Below are 22,021 nucleotides of genomic sequence, written 5' to 3'. Positions count from 1 at the left end.
TTTGTAGTAACATTTCTTTATCGTTAAAGATCCAGATACACCAACATGTATAGGACCTATAAAGAATCCTGCTGTAACATAAATACCACCCTCCACACCTCACCCCACAAAATGAAAGAGAAATGATCTGTTTCGTAATTTCAATTTAGATCATTTTCCCCTTGGTCACATTCATATAATCACAAATGCCTCTATTAGCACGGCGTACTCCTTAGGAACCAGAAAAAGAATCGAGCTTAGTTTTTTTCTTCTAACCAGAAAATACAAACTAATTTGTCCTGTAGTTTCCCACCGTGTTACATAACGTAATGGGTGTGTGAGAAGTGTCAACGCCATTTGCAAACACTCTCGCTGCATTGATCAGCAGAACGTATTCGAGAGCAGAGACTTTGTCATCCTGTTCTGAGATGTTCGCCCTGGTCCTCGACAAGCCACCGTGCTGGTATGCCGCAGAAACACAAGAAATGTTTGCTGCATCACTGAATTAACCCACCAACCTCTACTTCTAATAAACGGCATACAAGGAGAAGATACTGGCTCAGAGAACATGGGGCAATGATGAAGGACCTGCCTTCCCGTTTGGAAGGTATCATGGGGACGTCGGGGTTCTGTGGTAGAAATGGCACTGAGCTTTAATTCAAAATATCTATTATAAGTTATTCAAACTCTCCAAGTCTAGTTCCTGAGGAGGTGTGTACCTACCTCATTGTGTAACCTCTTAAGAGAGACTGCGTAAGGGAAACAGCTACATAGGATTCACAATACAATATATACAATACTATTACAGGAATTGTACACATCCACTAAATTTGACTTTTCCACACTCCTAAAGAGGACTAACGGAAGAACATAAATGATACTGGAATTGATAATCACTACCAAAGATTTCATCTAATCATCACCTGATACTTTGCCACAGTGGCTCTTTGCCAAGCTTCTGTAGGATTTGAATGGATATGCTCGGACTTTTGAGTCTGACAGATAAGATGTGGAATAGCAGCTTCATTCATTCATGGGATATCCAAACTTGAACAAGTTAGTGAATATCTCCATTCTTCAAACTTCCACCTACAAAGTGATGAGAGTACCTCCCCTTTGGAATGTATGAACAAATGGGGTGATTTTAAACTGTGGGCTCTAGATTCAGATCTCCTGGGTTCATATTCTGGCTCTGTTACTTAACAGCCAGGCAAACATGAACAAGTTATGGGACGTTTTGGGAGAATTGAGTTAATAAATAATGTTTAGCATTCCCTGAAACACAGTCAGGTTTGAATAAATTTTAGTCCCTGTTACTGTAATTATTACCGTCATCACCTATTAAATGGAAACTATTTTAACACGTCTGCTAAGCCATTTAGAATAGGCAATTCCATTTGGAGAAATGAATAATGGTTGTTTTATTTGTTTTTTAGAAGAGATACTCTGTCATCCTTAGGAAATGATTCTAATGAGGGAACTGGTTTATTTCCATGGTAGTTTCCAAAATGGAAGGCTCCTTCCGCACAACAGAAGAGTGGGTAAACTTGAAGAAGGGAATGGTACTGTACTAGCAAATTCCATTTCTTCTTATTGGATTAACTCCATGCCCATCAAATGTAAATGCGAGTGATTAGCCATCCATGCTGCTTGGTTAGCAACAGTCCTTCTATTCAGCATATATTGAGTTTGGGGGCTGATGGAAGTTCCTTTTCAAATCAACTCCTTTGGAAATCCTTCCGAATGGAACCGTGTTCATATGGCCAGAGAACAATGCAACCAAATAAGCCACCAGCTGGAGTGAGAGAGATATTAACGCTAAAAGGCCCATCTCATTCTGGGGAAAATTAACCTCCCAATTTTGCCCAGTAATTGATTCCATCTGACTAAGGAGTTTCAGTATCGCTTGTGACTGTCACTTGGATACTTGGGAAGCGAAAGCCTGTAATTACAGTCAGGCAACCCTGTTATCAGAGCCGGGGAGGGCTTTCGTCTCCTCCTACCCTGGGTGATCACAGGTGAGGCTGGCCAGGGAGGGAGGAAGGAAAGAGGGGAAAGTAGGAAGCTGGTTCTTTCTCTATGCGAAAGAGCCCCTAAGGCAACCTCAACCAGGGAAAAAAGGTCAGAGGTCTTTGGGAGTCCTCTTGAGTTTTCATGATATGAACATGAAGAGGCTACAGCTTCCTGCTTGCTGCAAATTCTTCTCTCCAGGGAGATGCCCTGCCTGGAGATAGCTAATAATGCCCTGGGACTGTCATGGTTGACAGGTAGTTGGGAGAATCATTCCAATGCTATCTATAGCACGGTATTAGCAGCTGTGTAAATACTTTTTATTATGTTCTGATAGGATCTGTGAACTGACCAGTGAACACTAAATTTTACAGAACACAATAAATGAGATAAATTAAAAACTGGATTAGTCCTCACCTTCCATATATGTGTAAAACAGATACTGTTGAAATATCTAAGCATTGTTTAACTATCATGATTATGCTAAGTGCAATATTACTGCTGTTTGTAAGTGTAGGTATAACTGCTTGTCTTATTAAGGGTTGAGAGAAGACTCGTAAAAATCAGAATTACCTGTCTGAAAAATGTGCCTAGTGGGATGAAGAGGCATAACTTTAAGCCCTTTTTCTAGAACCAGACACCCCTTAGTAATGGAGAGAGGGTCTTGGAGTGCTAGTCCTAATGTAAAGATTCAAATAGAACTTGGACACTTCCTTATTCATTCACTTCTTTGATGAACAAATATTTTTGAAAGAGAATTGGCCCTGTGCTTTATATACCTATAAGTAATACCAGAGAAATTAAAATGATGGCCTTCATTAACTTTATACAATAATTAAGCCATAAAAAGTAGGTTTCATGGAAGCTATGTTTACTGTTTTGAAAAGACTGGCTACCTTGACAGACAAAATCCTAGTGGCTAGAGAAGAATGATTCTTTTGATACTATTAAATTAACTGCAAATATAATACATATAGTTGTAAACAATATTTATGACTAATACCTGTATACTATTTTACAGTTGACAAAACACATGTATTGCTGGTATTACTTAAATATACTTAGTTATTGGTTTGAGGGTATGATCAGTTTAATTTAATTAAGATTAACTTCTTAATTACCTACCAGGTGACAAGTATGTCTCTGGTGACCCAAAGTTTTCACAAATGGCAAGTTTGCAAGAAGGTACACATTTACAGTTTGAGTGTACTCAGAGCGAACAATGTGTGAAGAAGACAAACGCTTTTTATGATCAATTTCATGGAGGAAAGAGAACTTAAATTCTATCTTAAGAGACACTCAAACACTGGCTGGTTTTCTGAATATCAATTATATAAGAAATCATCTTCCACTTAAATAAATAGAGCTCCAAATCCTCTTTAAAAAAAACTGTGGTCTTAAGTGTATAATGAGTGGATGAACTTATGCAAAGGATACAGTGAAATTTTTTGATTAATTTTTCCCACATAGGAACTAAAGAAAAAATAAGATACTTATGCTCCTCCACAACGTCTCTTTAAGAAAAGTACAAGACGCCTGCCAAGGTTTAAAAGTGAAATAATGAAATACAGGCCTTCACTTCCTTTCATTAAAGAAACGAAATGATTGCTATTAATCTTAAAATTGAGAAGAGTAAAAAAATGTATTTTTTATATCAAAATTAAACATAGAGGTGGCGTGTGTGTGTGTGTGTTAGCTGCTATGAGTCAACACAAATACCTCTGATATTCACCTAATTTCTCCTTTTTGTGCTCAATACATTCATTGGTTTAAAAGAAAGGAGAGATAACGATACTTATCTTACAGGACTGCTGTGCATGCTAAATGAAAATATATAACACGGTTTGACCTGGAGAACATTTCATAGCTATGCACATAACATTTCCTCATTTCTTTTACAGCTGCATTGCTACATGTTGCATGAATAGACTGTATTTTATTTAACCAGTCAGGGCTGCCATTAAGTTAAACCAAGTTTTGCTATTACAGAGTATGTTGAATATATGAACCTGCCCCATTGTCCCAGTATTTCCTCATAAGTGCTGTTTTATCTTCTGCAGATAAGGCTGTGGTTCATTGGAGAAGGTCCAGGTAAACAGCCTTTATGGCTGTTTCCCATTTTACTACAGGGAATTGGAAGGGCAAGTAGGGCAGAAAGCCACAGACTGGACACTTGGGAAGTCTCATTATTGAGGTCACATTCCTGGGACCCTTGGAAGGCTGAGTGGCTAGAATATGGAAAAATCCCAATTAGATGATTAATTTAGGTTCTCGGTGTACTTTTAGCCTATGGCCACGGAGTTGTGAAAAGAAACAATTACCTCTCAAATTGCCATGCTGGACCGATTAATTTTTAATTGAGTCTTGTTAAAGGCATGGAAAATGGTGACATATATAACCTGGAGAAACAGTCCTAAGCCAGAGGGAGCCACTCTTCTCCCCGCAGGAACCCACAGATTTAACCAGAGAGGAAAGTGGTTCAGATAGAGCCTAAGGCAGGCGTTGGCAGGGATATGGAGAGGCTCGGCTACCGTGGAGAGAAAGCTGGACTTCAAAGTAATGTCAAAGGGACGCTTGGCTTTCCTTTTGGCCCTCCAGGGGCCTTGCCACGAAGTGAACTCTTCTTCACATCACTTGTTGTCTAAAATGACAACATTCCTTAAATCTCATGGTTGTCTAGAAAATTCGGATTAGACTGGAGCCCTGATCTTTGCTTTTTCTTTGGCTCTGCACGACATGAAGAGAGAGAGAGACAGAAGGGAATGTGGCATCCTCAGTGGATATTAAAGCTGGAGATTGTGGTCTCGGTTGAGAAACAGAGTCGGAGGAGAGGTGTAGAGGCAGCCTGGGGTGATTTTAAGGGGATTATAGATTTATGGCAGCATCCTACAAACCAGAAAGACTCCTCATGTGGCATTCTGGAGTTCCTGAGTTTTCTAAAGTTTGGCGAAGGTAGAACCATTAGTTAACGGGGTCTCATCTTCAAAGAGCATCACCACTATGCTAAAGATATTCCACTTAAGCATTCCTTGGAAATCTCAGTGACTAACGGGTGTCTGCGAATAAATTCACAAGCTCAAATTATGCACAGTGATCCACTATATACAATTTCGTCTAAATTAATTAGCATTATTTCTTTATTATGCAATTTCCTCTTAAATCGGATTAGTATCATGAATTCGGTATCACGAAGATACTAACAAGTGACAAGAGGTATTTGTTGTGTTACTTAAATTTCATTCTTCTAAGCCAGGATCAAGCCAGCGATCTAGTATAAGTTACAGAAGCATGTGAAATAGCCACAGTTTCAAAGATTAGCTCAGACAAAAAAAAAATGTCTGAAATATTAATAAAGTGCTGATTGTGGTAAATCAGAATGTTGTTTAAGAATATCCACTCCATTCTCTCACTTCCATGGGGGGAGCGCATGTCCAAGGAAGCTGACTTTGGGCATGGCCGTGACTTTTCAGCTTCACGGTGGGGAGAGTATCCTTCTCCAGCCTTCCCTTTGAGCTCGTTTGGTGGGTTGCTTTGGCCAATAAGATTTGTAGAAATGACAGGGTTCGCTTGCATGGCTGGGGCTTGCTCTCTGGCTCCTCTGCCACTGCCATGAGATGGTCATGCCCTGTCTAGACCCCTGCTCTATGTAGGGTGAAAGAAACGGAGAAAATTCAGACTCAACTTACATCTTGTACTGCCCCATTGAGCGTGGTCTTGAGATCAGCCTAGACCAGGGGTGTCCAAACTTTTTTCAACGTTTTTCACCACGGGCCGTATGTGGTAAAATACACAAACAGCCGGGCCACTCACTCGAGGTGAAGTACGTATTGCCTCACCTGGTTTATTTAAGTAAACTAAATATATTTTTGGAATTTGCTGCGGGCCAATTAAAAATGGATTGCGGGCCGCAGCTGGTCCGCGGGCCGCAGTTTGGACACCCTTGGCCTAGACAGTCAATTCCCAGCCCTCCTGCAGATGCACCAGCAAGACTAAATATTAACCGCTCAGCTTTTACGGAAGGATGCTTTGCAGAAATAGACAACCGACATACTCATGAAGTTAGTGTTAGGTGCATGGCAGCAATACAACCCACATTAGCACTCATCTTAGGATTTATAGGCAAATAATACAGGTTTTAATCATTTAAAGAGACTATCTCAACACTTGCTTTTCTTGAGAGGGTTTGCTTGAAGCTGGGGCTTCCCTTGTGTCCTTGGGCAAGTCACCCAGGCCTCTTTAAGTCTGTCTCTCCATTTAAGGAAGAAAGATATTACTTGCCACCTACCTTTCCCCAGGGGTCATAAATTAACAGTTGAAAAACTCTTTGAGATCTCCCATGAAAGGTGCAATTTAAGCAGAAGCATGCCTATTATTTATTTTTATTATCCATTTTAAAATTGAATACTTAGAGCAAATAGATTTTCCAGCCACCAGAAAGGAAGTCTCTTCCATGCCACAACATATTATGCACTGGGCATAGTCCAACTATAGACTATATTTCCCATTTATAGCACTAATTTAGATGTTTATGGGTCTGTAAACGTATTCCATTTCTCCTGGGGCTTCTGAATACCTATAAGAGTCTAATATTTTGGAACACTAAATGATGCCTTGGGCAAAGTATAAAATAAGGGACCAAGAAAGGCAGGGAAAGAATTGGGGAACGCGGGAGACACTTTTTAAAAAATAAAATAATTTTAAACTCCTAGAATTATTCTGCAATGTAGCCCAATTTGTGATTATCGTTTCTCCCTCAGGTTACAAATGATCACTTTTATATTGAGCTGCTTCTACTGAGTGCCCTGCACACAACTGTTTGTGGTAGAGTATACGATCATACCCACGGTGCACATTTTCAAGTCTTCACTCTGTGTCAGGCACTGTACTGGGTGCTGTTTGAAGTATCACATTTATCTCTTTCACCAACCGAATGAGAGAGGCACTATCTTATTTACCCTCATTTTAGCCAGAGCGGTTAAATGACTTGCCCAAGATCACATGGAATCAGGGTCTGAGTGCACATTCTTCTTTCAGGGAAAGAGCTCAACATTTTCATCATTACGCTATACTTCACCGTGGTTGGTGTGATCCTTGCTTACAACTTTTGGGGATGATGAGACCAGTGTAAAAAGAGCATAAGATACTTAGCGTCTACAGTGAAAATCATTGTGAGGCCCTCAAAATGACTGTAGGGAAAGAACTCGTATGAGAGAACATGGAAATCAAAACCTGGTGTGCCATTTCCAGCTTCTCTGTGGCTTGGGTTCATTTTTGTAATCCCTGTTCCAATACTGATGTAATGATCAAGATTTTAGTTTAAACACTAAAACAGCCCTTTCTTGATGGGCTATATGGAAATTTTCTATACAGTGATGTACGATGGAATGATTACTTAATTATTGTTCTCACTCATAACGACTTGCTGCTTCTGATTTGAAAGATAGCATCACAAAGAGTTGTAGGGTGAACAAACACACACTAACATAAAGTTTGGAATCAGAGCAAACACCATGGATGAAGGACTCTTCTACTTGGATTCCTCCACTGGACCCCAGTTTGTGTCAAGCTGCAGAAGCTAGTCTCTTTTTACGAACTGGAGAATTCAAATGACATTTTCAAAAACACCTCCACGCTGCTGAAATCCCCAAGTGGAGGGGCAAGGTTTTCTTTACTCTCACTTACCTTATACAATTTTAGACTTGAAGGGAGAAGAGGTTGCTTCTAGGCATTGAGATTCCAACACATGGAACTTGGGAAAAGCTCTGAACTTGGCTCCCCCTTAATGTGTCCTGGGGGCTCATGCCACTGCTAGCTATTCTTCTAGTTTTCAGGGGTTGGGCTGAAGCCAACTGCTTCGGCTTCCTCTTGGGGTGAAAAATTCCAAGTTTGGCAGTACATTAGATTGGTTATGTACCACGTCACAGTAAAAAAAAGGGAAAATCATTTTGAGGAGACATTTTCAGCTCTCTTGTCAATCAGCCATTCATTACCTGCCATCTCTACACGCTGCTGTGTGAAGAAACAAGAGCCTCTGCCCGTCCTTGAGGTTGGGTTTCACATTCAAGTCCTTCAAAGCAGGTTATCCCAGGCAGAGTCAGCCACGGCCTGGACGGAGGCCTCCAGAGGCAGAGGGAGAGCATGGATGGAGCTGGAAGTCTCTTCCTTCTTGATCTTAATTCTGTTTCTGCCACTTTCCAGCTCTGTGATTTTGGGCAAGTTACTCAACTTCTCTGTGACTCAGTTTCCTCAGTGATATAACTTGGATATAACACCCAAGTGTGAGGGTATATGTCATCGAAGACATAGGAAGTGGACAGTACACTCATTCTATCCTTCTATCCGTCCGTCCGTCCGTCCGTCCATCCATCCATCCACCCACCCACGCATCTACAAGCTGCGCTCATCAATCTTTTAACACAGTAAGTGCTTGAAGAGGTTGTGGTTCAACTGGGAGAGAGAAACACACTCCTAGTCCAACCCATCACAGCGTGTCTCAACTGTTATCAATTCTTCCAAACACAGAGGAGTGCGTATTATGTTACTACAACTCTCTATATGAGGGAACACCTTTTGAGAGCCTTTTTCTTTTTTGACTATAGAGAAGAGGTGCAGGGAATTATGTGGATACCAACACAGTGGGAAAAGAAACCTACATATTTTCTTCTCTCGTCTCCTACTAGCTGGATCGTAACTTGGGAAACAGATTGTTAGATCATTCTGTGGCCCACCGAATGCAAGAATGCTCCCGGTACTATCCCTGGCAGGGGTGAATCCGTCTTCACTGAACTCCCAATGGGGAGCTTAACATCTACCTCACACAGGAGTGTCCGGGTCAGCTTCCAGCATTACAAATTCTCCCCTGCGCTCAGCCCGAATCTCTCCCATAGTCTTTGCCTTTTCATAGTCTCAATTCTGTGCTCTCTCGCCACAAAGAACTAGTTGCTTCCCTAAAGAAAAATCCCACATCTCATAACTAATGGCACATGCGGCTCTTAAGAAAGAGGGCTTATTTATGTTTCTGTAGAAAATAATAATGGTACTTATCCATATTTCTCTCCCAGACACCTTAGTAAATGGTGCCTTCCAAGGGCAGACAGCTAAATCTTTTGGTGGGTGCCAGGTTGTGTTGGTGCCACGCTGAAAACCACCACATGCTTCACTGAAGGGGGTGACCTAATGAGTTTAATTCTCTGCCCAGGTTCCAGCGACAGGGCTATCGAGTGACTTCACTGCCATCAGAACTGCTGAGTAATGCCTGTATCAACACCTACCGCCGCCACCCCCGGCGCTTCAGTGATTTTACGTTTAGTTTGATTTCTCCAGACAGAACTTTTCCACATCATTGGAACTAATTGAGGTAATGGAGAAATTATTCTGGTGCCAGAACACTCTTACTTTCTTTCGCCCACTTCCCCCCTTGGTATTGAAAGACAACAATGCTCACAGTCTCTCAGCATTTCTTTATAGCAAAACAGGGAGCCTGACCACGTCGCTGTTGCACCCAGCCTGCCCCTGGACAATGAAGGCTGGAAAACATACTTTGACCTCCATCTTTCTTTGCTCCCCAAGGCTGCGGGCTTCGGTGCTGCGGCTGTGCCGTGCTCCTGAGCTGCTTCTCAGGGGGGGCTTTGAGACTCCCTCCTGCTCTCCAGACTGGCCACAAGAAATCTTCTAATAGTCACTGAAACAACTAGCAGATGGAAACAAACATTTATAAGAACATATTCCACCTTAATTGTATGCATTGTCTGCCAATGTTTATAGCGTCTCAGAGGGAGTTTGGAGGTAAGACCGAGCTGGCCAAATATGGTTTTGATTACAGGGATTTGTATCAAAGGTGGAATGGTGCCTTTTACCAACTCCCCATTCTCCCACCCCCGCCCCCCGCTTCATGTCCCTTACTCAAGAATGTTGAAGGAACCATTCCCCAGAGAGCGTGGCATGCTGAAAAGTCCCTAGTTTTGCCCTAGTGAGGAGCTCAGTAAGCATCTGGGGTCTAGTTTTGGTAGGACACAGTGAGCCTCTGCACTGTCGGGCCTGTCCGGCTTGGATTTAGGGACCTGCTGCATGGTGTGAGAGGGCAGGATGGCCTTCTGGCAGGTCTCAGTCCTCTGCCTGGTGCATGAAATGCTGGCTCATCAGCAAGGGCGGAAGAGCATAAAAGACGAGCAGGAAATGTGCATGTTTATTTGAGACTGGAGGAAAGAACCTAATAAAATTCTAAAGAATAATTATTTTAATAATAATATTTAGCTTGCATATTGGGCCGGTATCCCTTTCTCTGCTTTTTCCTTCTCTTTCCAGTTGCCAGTCTTACATGTTTTCCCTTGTTGATCTGTCCACCGCAGGGGAGTGGCAGAAATGATGCGATTTGAGCAACAGATTGCAAATTTATCTGAGTTACTATTGGTTAAGCAGCTCTGGTCTGCACTGGGGAAGCAGTGGCCATTTCAGCTCAGAGATGAAATGGGTGTTTTGCATTACTCGTCGATTTTATTTCTCCACATCACCTCTGACCCCTTTTGCAAAGTTAATTGAGAGTTGGCCTTTTTCAAATTGACTGCAGGAAATTGACCTTTGTGTTCACGCTATGTTAGGGAAGGCCTGGATGAAGCACAAATCAGGAGACGAAATGGGAATGATTTGGCCCTGTGGCCCTGCTCCAGCATTACGTGAAATGAGCAGATTCCAGCCTGCAGGCACACAGGCAGTGGTACCTCAGGGCTGTTCCCCTACAGAATCCAACCACCCATCAGAAAATCCCCTTTTCATTTGCAATATGCTCTGATGGCTCAACAACCTGAAAGTACCTTTTAAATTCATGTCTAGTATGTTTATTCTGCTTCAGCTGAAGCCTGTTTCCCCATTTTAATCACTGGTAGAGAGAGAGAGAGAGAGCTGCTCATGTAGGAATCTAACCCTAGGGGTTGTCTGGCACGTAAGCATCTGTTACTTTGGTAAAAGGGAAGGGTAATTTGAAGGAAAAAAATGCACGCATTTTGACCTCAGCAACCCTGGGTTCAAAATTTGACTCTGCCCCTCATTCACTGAGTTACTTTAGGAAAAGTGTATAAAACCCTGAATCTTAATGGGTCTCCTGTACAATGGGGCGCTCTGTAAGAGGTGCGATTGTATGAGAAATAAGTGAGTGTTTTTTAAGAATTTAGCCCCTAGAAGCCTGATACCAGCACTTGCTCGTTTTGTCTTCCTCTTTTGTGCATTGGGGACCCAGGCGCAAAGGGAACGCCAAGGGCCTGCCCTCGGGAAGGTTACACTCTCTGGGAGCTGACGGTTCCCTTACACTTTCTGGGGACCACGAGGCCTCTTGCTTAAACCACCAGTGTTTGCAATGCAATAGGAAATGAATTGTTATTTTTAACTAGAAAGCCAGCATGTGAAATGGCTGCCTAAGTCTCGCAGCTGGATTAAATATTTCTGGGTCAGAATCTAGATTTCATGGTCCGGTGATGAGGTCAGGCTGAGCTTGCCGGCAGGGTGTCTGGTTCACTGCTTGATCCCAGACAAGTCCCCTCCACCTATCTCAGTCTTAATTTTTCTTTGTTTTGTTGGTTTTACCTATAAAATTGGTACAGCAATAGTTTTTATCCTCGTATTAACATACATAGAAAACCAGATAAAACACGTGAAGGTGGCCTATAAAGATTCATTCATAAGGTCTAGTTGTATTAGTGAACCCAGGTATAGACTCTCCATTCCAGCAACTTAATTGTATCGACAAATCATTCAACGCAGAACAAAACAACACTAGGCCGTCACGGAGGAGTCTTCAAATTTCAATGCAGTGACCCAAACTAGGCCTTGAGTGGACGGACATAGATTGAGGACTTTCCTGTTGGAAGTACTTGGGGAAAGGAGGCAGGAAAAGACAGTCTGGAGAAAAGAGGGTCCACTTGCGAGATCATTAGCTGCGTAGTGGAGACAGAGGAAGCTTTGGAGACACACGGGCAACCTAGACCTGGGTTCAAATCTTGGTTCTTCCACTTCCTACCGTATCAATTAGCTACCGACATGTAACAGACTTCCCTACGTGTCTTAAAACACCACCATTACTTATGGCCCACTGGGTGATTCTGCTGATCGTGGCGAGGCTGCCTGATCTTGGCTGGGTTTACTCAGGGTCATCATGTGCTTGCAGGTCAGCCAAAGTCAGACTGGTGGAGGATGGCCTCCCTCCCATGCCTGAGGTTTAAGTGTTGGCTTGGGTGATGGATGTGGCTGGGACACTCTCTCATTACCCAACATTCTAGCCTGGCCTTGTTGACGGGGTAGTGGGAGGATTGCAAAAGAGAAAGCACGCATGTCCGATGGATCTCGAAGCCACCACATCACATCTTCCACATTCTCGTGGCCAAAGAAAGTCACAAGAAAGAATAGCTGAGGAAACACACTCTACTTCTTTATGGGAGGAGCTTAAAAGTCACATTGCAAAGGATGTAGATACAGGGAGGGTGACCAATTGGGTTGTTTTTGTAATCAACCCCACTAGTCTGTGCACTTGGATGAGTTCCTCCATTTCTTGAAGGGTAGACAGTACCTCGCAGGACTATTGTGAGAATTAGAGACACATGTAAAACCCTGGATGTTGTGTAAAAACTACAGGTAGATACTACACATGGTAGCCATTATTATTTTCCCCTTTAGTTATACAAAACTGACATTTTGGGTAACACACATCACTGCAGAAATGATTACAATTACATATAAAATAGTATTTATATGCTTTATAACATAAAGTACATGTAAAAGAAAGAAAAAAATTAAAAATCAGTGAAATCAACCATGTTGTAAAGATCATGTAAGATGCCAGATGGGCACTGGACTTATCAGGGGGATCACGTCATAGACAGTGTAGATGCCTGACCACTGCACTGCACACTTGAAGCTGAAGTAGAATATTGTATGTCAACTGTCATATATATATATATATATATATATATATATATATATATATATATATAGTCACGGGAGATGGAGTACAGCATAGGGAATAGAGTCAATGGTATTGTAACAGCTATATACATTGTCAGAGGGGTAGTAGCTTGGGGGGCGGGGGTTATCACTTTGTGAGGGGTGTAAATGTCTAACTATTATGTTGCTTTGCACTCTGAAAGTAATACAAAAAAAATAAATCACTGAAATCTCCTGTCCAGCTCTAAGTACTATAAACATGTAGGTACCTTAGAAATTTCTCATTGGGAGCCATCACTCACATTGGCTTGAACAGACTGGTTGCTTCAGGGACCTGGCAGCTTAGGCGGTCTTTCCCGACACCCCCCAAGTCACCGCCATGTCTAACCTGCGTTCTGTAGCTGCCTGTCACCTCTCCTAAGCTGTGCCGACCTATCCACTCATAGGCTACAAGCTTCTTTTGTTCAACCACTATTTCACACCTGCGTCTGTTTATTACTGGATCCACCTTTACCTGTCACTTGGGCCTATCTGACCCCCTCTCCCTTTCCAACTGCTTTTCCCTCTTACCCACTCTGTGGGCTGGTGCCCGAGTAAGTTTCAGCTCCAAGTTCCTTCCAGTCACCTTTGGGAGAAATCCGGATTCCTCACGTGAGGAATGAGGCCCCTCATGGTCTCCTCCGCCTGCGACTCTCCAGTCTTACTGTTTATCTACTACTCTTTGGCTCCCTGCTTTACATTCCTTACACCTCAAAGAGTGCAGACCTTCTGAAACACACCGTGGTCCTCGCACATCCTCTGCCTTCTGTGCCTGGAAGCTCCACCCACCTCACCTTCCTAGCTAGCCCCTTCGCATTCTTTCAGGGTTAGCTTGATGACTTCATTATCTGTTATACATAAGCCTCCATGTGTGAGCCACACAGCCTTCTCTGATACACACTAAATTAGAGCACGTCTCACATGGCAATATTGGTATATATATATACATGTATGTGTGTGTGTGTGTATGTACACATTTCTACTACTAGACCCTACATTTATCAAGTGAGGGGGCAGAGGCATGGTCATTCAGTCACTAAGCAGGCATTTGCCAAGTTCCTTGGCATACAGGCAAGGCATTTGAGGCTGACAAGAAAATGAATGAGTGAGGGAATAATCTGCAGCCCCTCCCACCCAGCCCCCCATATGTCTTCATCAGCGTAACAAATGACGAAGGTCAAAACTGCTGTCTGAAGCCACAGCACAGAGGAAGCTGGGTGTCACCCATGGGCATAATGATGCCTTTCCCTTGTGATGCTTTTCTATCTCTTGGGGTTTATGGAGAACATAAATGAGCTCAGCCTTGGTCTCAGCAGGAACTCGCCAAATAAAGGGTCAGAGGTGAGGAACGGTAAACACCCTGAGAAGCCCACTTAGTTAGTCAATGTCAAATCTAATTCCTTCTGACTCTTTGAAATCTGAGTCATTGCCCCTATATGCAAATTGTGAATGAATATAGGGAAAGGTTCTAGTAAAGAAATGAAAATCAAAATATTCACCTCCTTTGAAAATAAACAATTTTAGAAGAATGGATAACACTGAATGCTGGCAAAGCGGCTGTGAAAACTGTCATTTCATATACCCTTTGAGTGTGTAAATTGGTGCACTTTGCAATAGGTACTGGTATCCTTAAGTGTTATATAAGTCAGTGATCCACACCTAGGGTCCTATAAGAAAAGAATCCATTAGTGACGCAGACAGCAACGTATGTTTATATTGCTCATTTATGTGAGATTATACAATGAATTTCAGTTTAGTCATGAAAACCCGTGGAATTTTAAGTTAATAATACATAAAATATGTATGTATCTATGTCTGTATGCCTGCTTGCTTATCTACCTACCTACCTACAAGGAAACAGGGAAAAAATAAATCAATTTTGTAGTAGCGCTTACCTATGACTTGAGTAATTTTTTTTTTATATTTTCTAAATGTCTTGCATAGGGAACATATTACTTTAATGTTAGAAAATAGCTATTAATCAGTGTAAGAGGCAATTGAAGAAAAGTATTACATGTCAACTATATTAGTTTGCAAACTATTAGAAACAAACTAATGCATTCTGCTTTTCATGCTGAGAGGTAGAGACTATAGGACATTTATATATTGATATGGTTGCATTTTCTGCACAATAAGTTGCTAAAAGGCCCTTTGGATGCTTTTTATTTAGGAAAAATAATATTGCTACTGCCGCCTTCCATGGAGAAAATTCCAGACAAGCATGAAAAAAAAAATCAAGTATTAGAAACAAACAATATAGTTTTCTTTTAGAAACAAAACCTGTGTTTAGAATCCAAAAGTAATGTAATCGCTCTGGAAACTATTATCGTCAGTAATTCCATGTCGATTAGTTCACACTCCCATGTCTCCAGGACGCGGTCAAGTCTAGCAGAAACAAAGGTTTGGACCGGAGTGAAAATAATCTTAGATTCTCAGCTCCATCCATGTCTCTGGGTAACTCTTAAGTGAGCAGTGACAGAAAATTCTCGATAGCCCCACACTTCTCCTAAATTTAGATGTTTTCCATGAACTCTGGGTTCGTCCCCCTTATTCTGACTTCCCAATTGTTCCTATTTTGGAACATACTACATTTGGAGGAGTTGCCTTTTGGTCAGAATCCACGTTTACTCTGTTTCCCATTTTCTTAATATTACTCCCTCCTATGGCTCGTGTGAAACCCTCAGGCTCCACTGGGTCTGAGGAAGGGACTGGGGTGCCCTTGGGGTGAATGCAGGGGGAGAAAGCAAAGTCAGAGCTGTCTGTGTGCCATCTCGTCCTGGGGGGGCATTCCAGTCATGCTGGCCATCCAGGTGGAACCTCCCTTGGGGATCCCTTCCCTTCTCCAGGTTGAAATGAAGGATGGGATAAATGGCTGATGTATCATGGCGGCTTCCTGGGCTACCTGGTGGGTGTTCCTTCACAGCCCTATTACGTACACACAAATAACACTGAGAGTCTTCAGGGCATTGCCTGGAATGACTTGTATTACAATTCCCATTCATGTTTTTTAAACAACTAGCTAGCTGCCACTCATGGTTGAGCGAGACCCAATGTGACCAACTAAAGACATGATGGAATTTGGAGCCCAGTGACTCAGGTGGGAGGTTAATTCTGTCCATCAGTAGCCATATGACTCTGGGCATTCTGTAAAATGGGAATAAAAATACCCGTCTTCTGTGGCATTCCTGCCTTGCAAGCCAAGGCAGCCCATCGCTGGACAAAGTCCCGGCAGCGGGTCTCCAGTGAGGCTCAAATGCTGGAGGATACGCTGAGTTTCCTGAATCCCTTCTCTTCTGACTGATGCAATGGAGACTTTCACAAGACCCATCTTCCTTTTGGATGCTCCTCTTGGCTTCTTATCACAAGCCTGGTGACAGCTTTTGAGGTTTATAGGCGTCAGCTGGGTGGGGTTGGAGCCACCAGGGGGGCTCGTGTCAAAGCTGGTAAGGATAGTGCCTTTACTTATATGGTGTCACAGGTCAGTAAAAAGATACGGGTTTTCTAATGAGTGCTTCAGGTGACAGTTCTGTCTCTGGTTGTTTTCCATATCGAGAAGATGGGAAGCAGACAATGAAGGCCCAAGGTTTGGATGCTTCCTCCCTATGCTGCAGACTTTTGGATTTCTATTTCCATGAACATATCCTGACAAGCCCACTGCTCTAACAGAGCACCAGCCTCCCATCATTTCCTGGAGAAAAACTCTCCGTCCAGTTATTAGTTCTTTCCCCTCAATATCTGCCAGGATCAGCGAAATGATGGGGATAGAGCAGAATGAATTCTACCATCTACTTCACCAATGTTTTAAAGGTTCTGTACGAGAAAATATGTAAAGAACTTACATAAAGAAAAGACGTAAAGGCCCTACTAAGAGCTCTTTCTCTCCTCAATTCAGGTGGCAAGCAAAGAGCCAGCCACATTTTATGAGGGAAACACGCAATACTAAAAGACTGACTAATGTTAAAAATCTTTTCCTAGAGGGCTCTGATTTTCCATAGTAACTTTTGCTGGTGTTTATAAGGCATTGGAAGTCAGTCTGATCCACAGGTAGACTGCTCCCCTTTGCTTTGTTCCACTGTCACTTTGTAGTCAAATGCTAATTGGCTATGACAGGGGTCACGGAAGACATGGCTCTGGGCAAAGACACTTGCCGATTTAGAGAAATTATGCAAAGTGGGTGTTTATTATAGAGACTGAATCAATACTTTCATCTTCTACTTCAAGTTCTTCCTTTGTGATCAGGTGCTGGAGAGCAGAGGACATATCTTATAAAGTAGAACTTGCCAGAAGAGGCATCAGCAAGCAGGTCTCGTTTCCAATCTGTTTTGCTCGTTTGTTTCTAGGTTGTTTTTTTCTTTTTTCCGCCTCTAATTCTGTGACCTCAGGTAAGTGTCATGACTTTGATTCTTATTTGATTCCATTCTCTATCTTGTGACCAGGATTGGCCCTTTTTAACACAGATCTGATCTGATCATGCCATTTTCCTACTTGAAAGCCTCTTGGGTCTGTCCTCTGGTGCAGATCTTTTGCCCTGTTATTTAAGAGCCCCAATGCTCTGCCTCTGGCCCACTCTTCCTCTATCTTTCAGCCAAACATGCTTCATTCCAAAAAGGTTGAACTATTTGAGGTTACCCCTAGTCACTAAGCTATTAAACTCCCCAAAACAATCAAGGCCAGTTTCTAGTTATCCTGCAAACATCCTCAAATGTCTCCTGCAGGGACCTACCTCAAACTGTACCTCCCCTCCCACTTTTCCAAATCCCTGCACCCCCTCCTGAGTGAAGTATTCTACTTCTTTATAGTCTTAATTTAAATACACCTGCTATCCTAGAGCCTATCCATTAGAGGATTTTTCCCCAAAGCTGATTCCTTGGTCAAGATGAAAATTCTGCGAGTCCTACGCCAGTTAACTTTTTAATTCCTATCATATTCCCTATAGCCCCAATTCATTACAATATCTGATATTATCCAAACTCTTCAAGGTTCCTCTGTCTTGAGGCAAGTGTTCCTAAGCCCCTGGATGATCTCAGACACATGGCTGGTACACAGGTCCTCACTTGGGGGTGGGGGCACAGAGAGCACGGCAGCATCTGAGCTCTTGTAGGGATGATTTTAGGGAGGAAAAGGTGCTACGCGAATGTTTATCTTCTTTTATTCTTTCACTTCTAGTAGAAATTATAGGCCTATGATGACATAATCACAACTCTTTTTTACTTTATTAAAGTCACCAATTAGCAAGTTATGATTTCTTATATATTCCTCCTTCCAGAGCAGAGGTATAGCCTGCAGGCCAAACACTCCTACTGGCTGTGTTTGTATGAACTGTGAGTTCAGAGTGATTCTGACATTTTTCCAGGACTTATTTTTCCAAGTCAAGTTGTCCTTTCAGTCTTAGTTCTGGAGGGTGCAGCTCAGCTCCAGGTCCAGTTGCCGTTGCTAGTTGCAGGGGGCGCAGCCCACCATCCCTTGCGGGAATTGAGGAATCAAGCTGGCAACCTTGTTGTCCAGAGGATGAGCTCTAACCAACTGAGCCATCTGGGAGCTCAGCGGCAGCTCAGCTCAAGGTGCCGTGTTCAATCTTAGTTGCAGGGGGCGGAGCCCACCATCCCTTGCGGGACTCGAGGAATCGAACTGGCAATCTTGTGGTCGAGAGCCCACTGGCCCATGTGGGAATCGAACCGGCAGCCTTCGGAGTTAGGAGCCTGGAGCTCCAACCACCTGAGACACCGGGCCGGCCCAATTCTGACATTTTTAAACAGTTGAAAAAAATCAAAAGAATAATACTTTTGATGTGAAAATTAGATTCAAATTTCAGTGTCCATAAGTAAAGTTTTATTGGAACACTGTCGAGCTTGTGTGTTTACATATTATCTGTGGCTGGTTTTGCATCACCATGGCAGAGCTGAGTAGCTATGACAGAGACCTTATGGTCCGCAAAGCCAAAAATATTTGTTCCCTAACCCTTTACAGAAGAACTTTGCTGACTCTTGCTCTGGATAGTGCATTTCTTGAGGTCAAGTATTCGTCATGCTTACTTTTATGCACCTGGAGCTTGGTGCCTGCTTGGCTCAGAGTAGGTACTCAATAAACATTGGCTGAACAAATGAGTGAATGAATACGTGGAGGAGAAGTGGCTGACCTATCGTGTATTCCAAGATCCATTCCAATTTTAACATCCTACGACCCTAAAGCACCCTGGATGCCACTAGCATTTGGACATTTTTTTCTTGCATGAAGTAGTTTTATATGTAGATTCTGACCTGCATAAGCATTATTTTAGAAAAGACGAGTTATAAGGTAGAGTCAGCACCTCTTTTTATCTTTTTTCTAGTCGCTAATTTTAAACTAGCATATTCCTCTTTGCTTGATAAGCAAGGTAAGTAAGCCAAGATAAATCAGTTTTAATCTACTAGCAACTCAAAGAAGCTAAGTTATTCAAGATGGTAGGAAATGGGGTGGGAGGGAGGAATGAAAGGAGTGGATAGAGTAGCAGGTATTTTTAGGATCTGTCACTGTTTTAATAGCTCTGCTGTTATCACTTCAGAAAGTTCCACATTTGGGACCATTTACAGCTAATGGACATGTGTTGAGAGGTGTATGTAGGATGATACATCATGCAAAAGTGAAAGCTAAATGTTTGATTTTGCCTGACCAGACTGTGGACCAAAAGGGAGAATCTATGCCAGTTACTTTAAGTGCCTCCTCTCATAGCTAACAGGTGTCCTGAGCTCATTTGGGGTGTTTCTATGTACACTGAAATTTTTCCTTTGAAAAGGAGTTTGCCAAGAATATGAGGGCAAGATGATATTTTAAATCACTCAGGTTCTACAGGGCTCTAGGCTTGGCCTCAATGAAAGCCACTGTCCTTTCAGCTTGGACATTTAGACTCATCCACATGCCCAGTCTTAGGATTTGGACTTATCTAGTTCTTTCCAGTAAATTCTCATGTCTCTAACAAGGACTTGAAATCCTTGAATTTCTTATTCTAGCTTCTGCTTTCCAGCGAAATTATTTCTCTGGACATGCTTTGATTTGACCGCTTATGATGAAAACAAAAGTGTCATATCCTGAACTCAGAACACCACCTAAGGAGAGAGTTACATGTATTTCTCCACCTTTCCCCGTCTCATGCACCGCATTGATAATGACAGCTCACCATTATTGTGCATATTTTGGGCATTGTTCTAAGAGCTTTGCATGTACTAGCCCATTTACTTGGGTTTGAATAACCCATTATATAGTCTGAATAACCCATTATATAGACATGGAAACTGAAGCAGAGAGGTAACTTATCCAGTTGTTCACATAACAGACTTTTTAAAAAAATTAAACGTGTTGGAGTGACATTAGTTAGTAAAATTACATAGGTTTCAAGTATACATTTCTATAATACATCATCTATATACTGCATTGTGTGCTCACCACCCAGAGCCAGTTCTCCTTCTGTCACCATATATTTGATCCCCCTTACCCTCATCTACCACCCTTCACCCCCCTTACCCTTTGGTAATCACTAAACTGTTATTTGTGTCTATGAGTTTTTGTTTTTCTTCGTCTTGTTCGTTTGTTGCTTTCAATTTTATATTCCACATATGAGTGAAGTTATATAGTTCTCGACTTTTTCTGTCTGGCTTATTTCACTTAGCATGATAATCTCAAGATCCATCCATGTTGTTGCAAATGGCACTATTTCATCTTTTCTTATGGCAGATAGTATTCCATTGTATATATATACCACATCTTCTTTACCCAATCATCTATCGAAGGACACTTTGGTTGTTTCCATGTCTTGGCCACCGTAAATAAAGCTGCAATGAAAATTGAAGCACATATATCTTTACGGATAAGTGTGTTCAGGTTTTTGGGGTAGATACCCAGAAGAGGGATTGCTGGGTTGTACGGTACTTCTTAATTTTTTGAGGAACCTCCATACTGGTTTCCATAGTAGCTGCACCAACTCACATTCTCAACAGCAGTGTATGAGGGTTCCTTTTTCTCCACATCCTCTCCAACACGTGTTATTACTTGTCTTGTTGATAACATCCATTTGAACAGGTGTGAGGTGATAGTTAACTGTGGTTTTGATTTGCATTTCCCTAATAGCTAGTGATGTTGAACATTTTTTCAGATATCTGTTGGCTGTTTGTATGTCTTCTTGGGAAAAGTGTCTGTTCAGGTCCTCTGCTCATTTTTTTAATTGGATTGTTTGTTGTTGAGTTGTATGAGTTCTTTATATATTTTAGATATTAGCCGCTTACCGGAGGTGTTGTTTGCAAATATCTTCTCCCGTTAGGTTGGCTGCCCCTTTGTTTTGTTGATGGTTTCTTTTGCTGTGCAGAAGCTTTCTAGTTTGATATAGTCCCATTTATTTATTTTTCCTTTTACTTCCCTTCCTTTGAGGTCAAATTCATAAAATCATCTCTGAACCAAAAGTCCGTAATATTAGTACCTCTGTTTACTTCTATGTAATTTAATGTCTCAGGTCCTACCATATACCAAAATTAACTCAAAATGGATCAAAGACTTAACAGGATTTTTTGTGCACCTGTGTGTCCTGCCAGGCACTGTTCTAGCCACTTGGAATACCCACATAAACAAGTTACACACAACGCCCTGACCTCACAGAGTATATATCGTCCTGTCTAATGAATGTCATGTAGCTGGTACAGGGGCAGAGGCAGGATGTGAACTGGGTATTTAAGACCATGACAGGATAATGCCACTCAAAATTAATTTGCATCTTCCCTGTATGACCCCAGGCCTTGTTTTGGCTCTATCCCCCTAAGTTCTATGAGGTCCTGGTTCGACGCCACCTAAATTAAGTCATGTAAAGCTCAGTTACAAAAACCATTTTTCTATAAATAGGTTTATCTCCCTTCTCTCTCATAATCAGCCCTTCCTTTCTTTTCTAATTAATGCAAGTCATCAGAGGCAAAGAATGAATGCAAACGATTAAAAATGAACGCAGATAAAGGATAGGGCTAGGGAATGAAACCGTGACCATTTTTCATCCTCCGCCTCCCTGACGATGTTGTCCACCTTATTCTCATGCATTCCAGCTGGTCCA

This window comes from Rhinolophus ferrumequinum, chromosome 21 (genome assembly GCF_004115265.2).
Source record: "Rhinolophus ferrumequinum isolate MPI-CBG mRhiFer1 chromosome 21, mRhiFer1_v1.p, whole genome shotgun sequence".
Classification (NCBI taxonomy): Eukaryota; Metazoa; Chordata; class Mammalia; order Chiroptera; family Rhinolophidae; genus Rhinolophus; species Rhinolophus ferrumequinum.
This window is presented reverse-complemented; position numbering follows the sequence as displayed.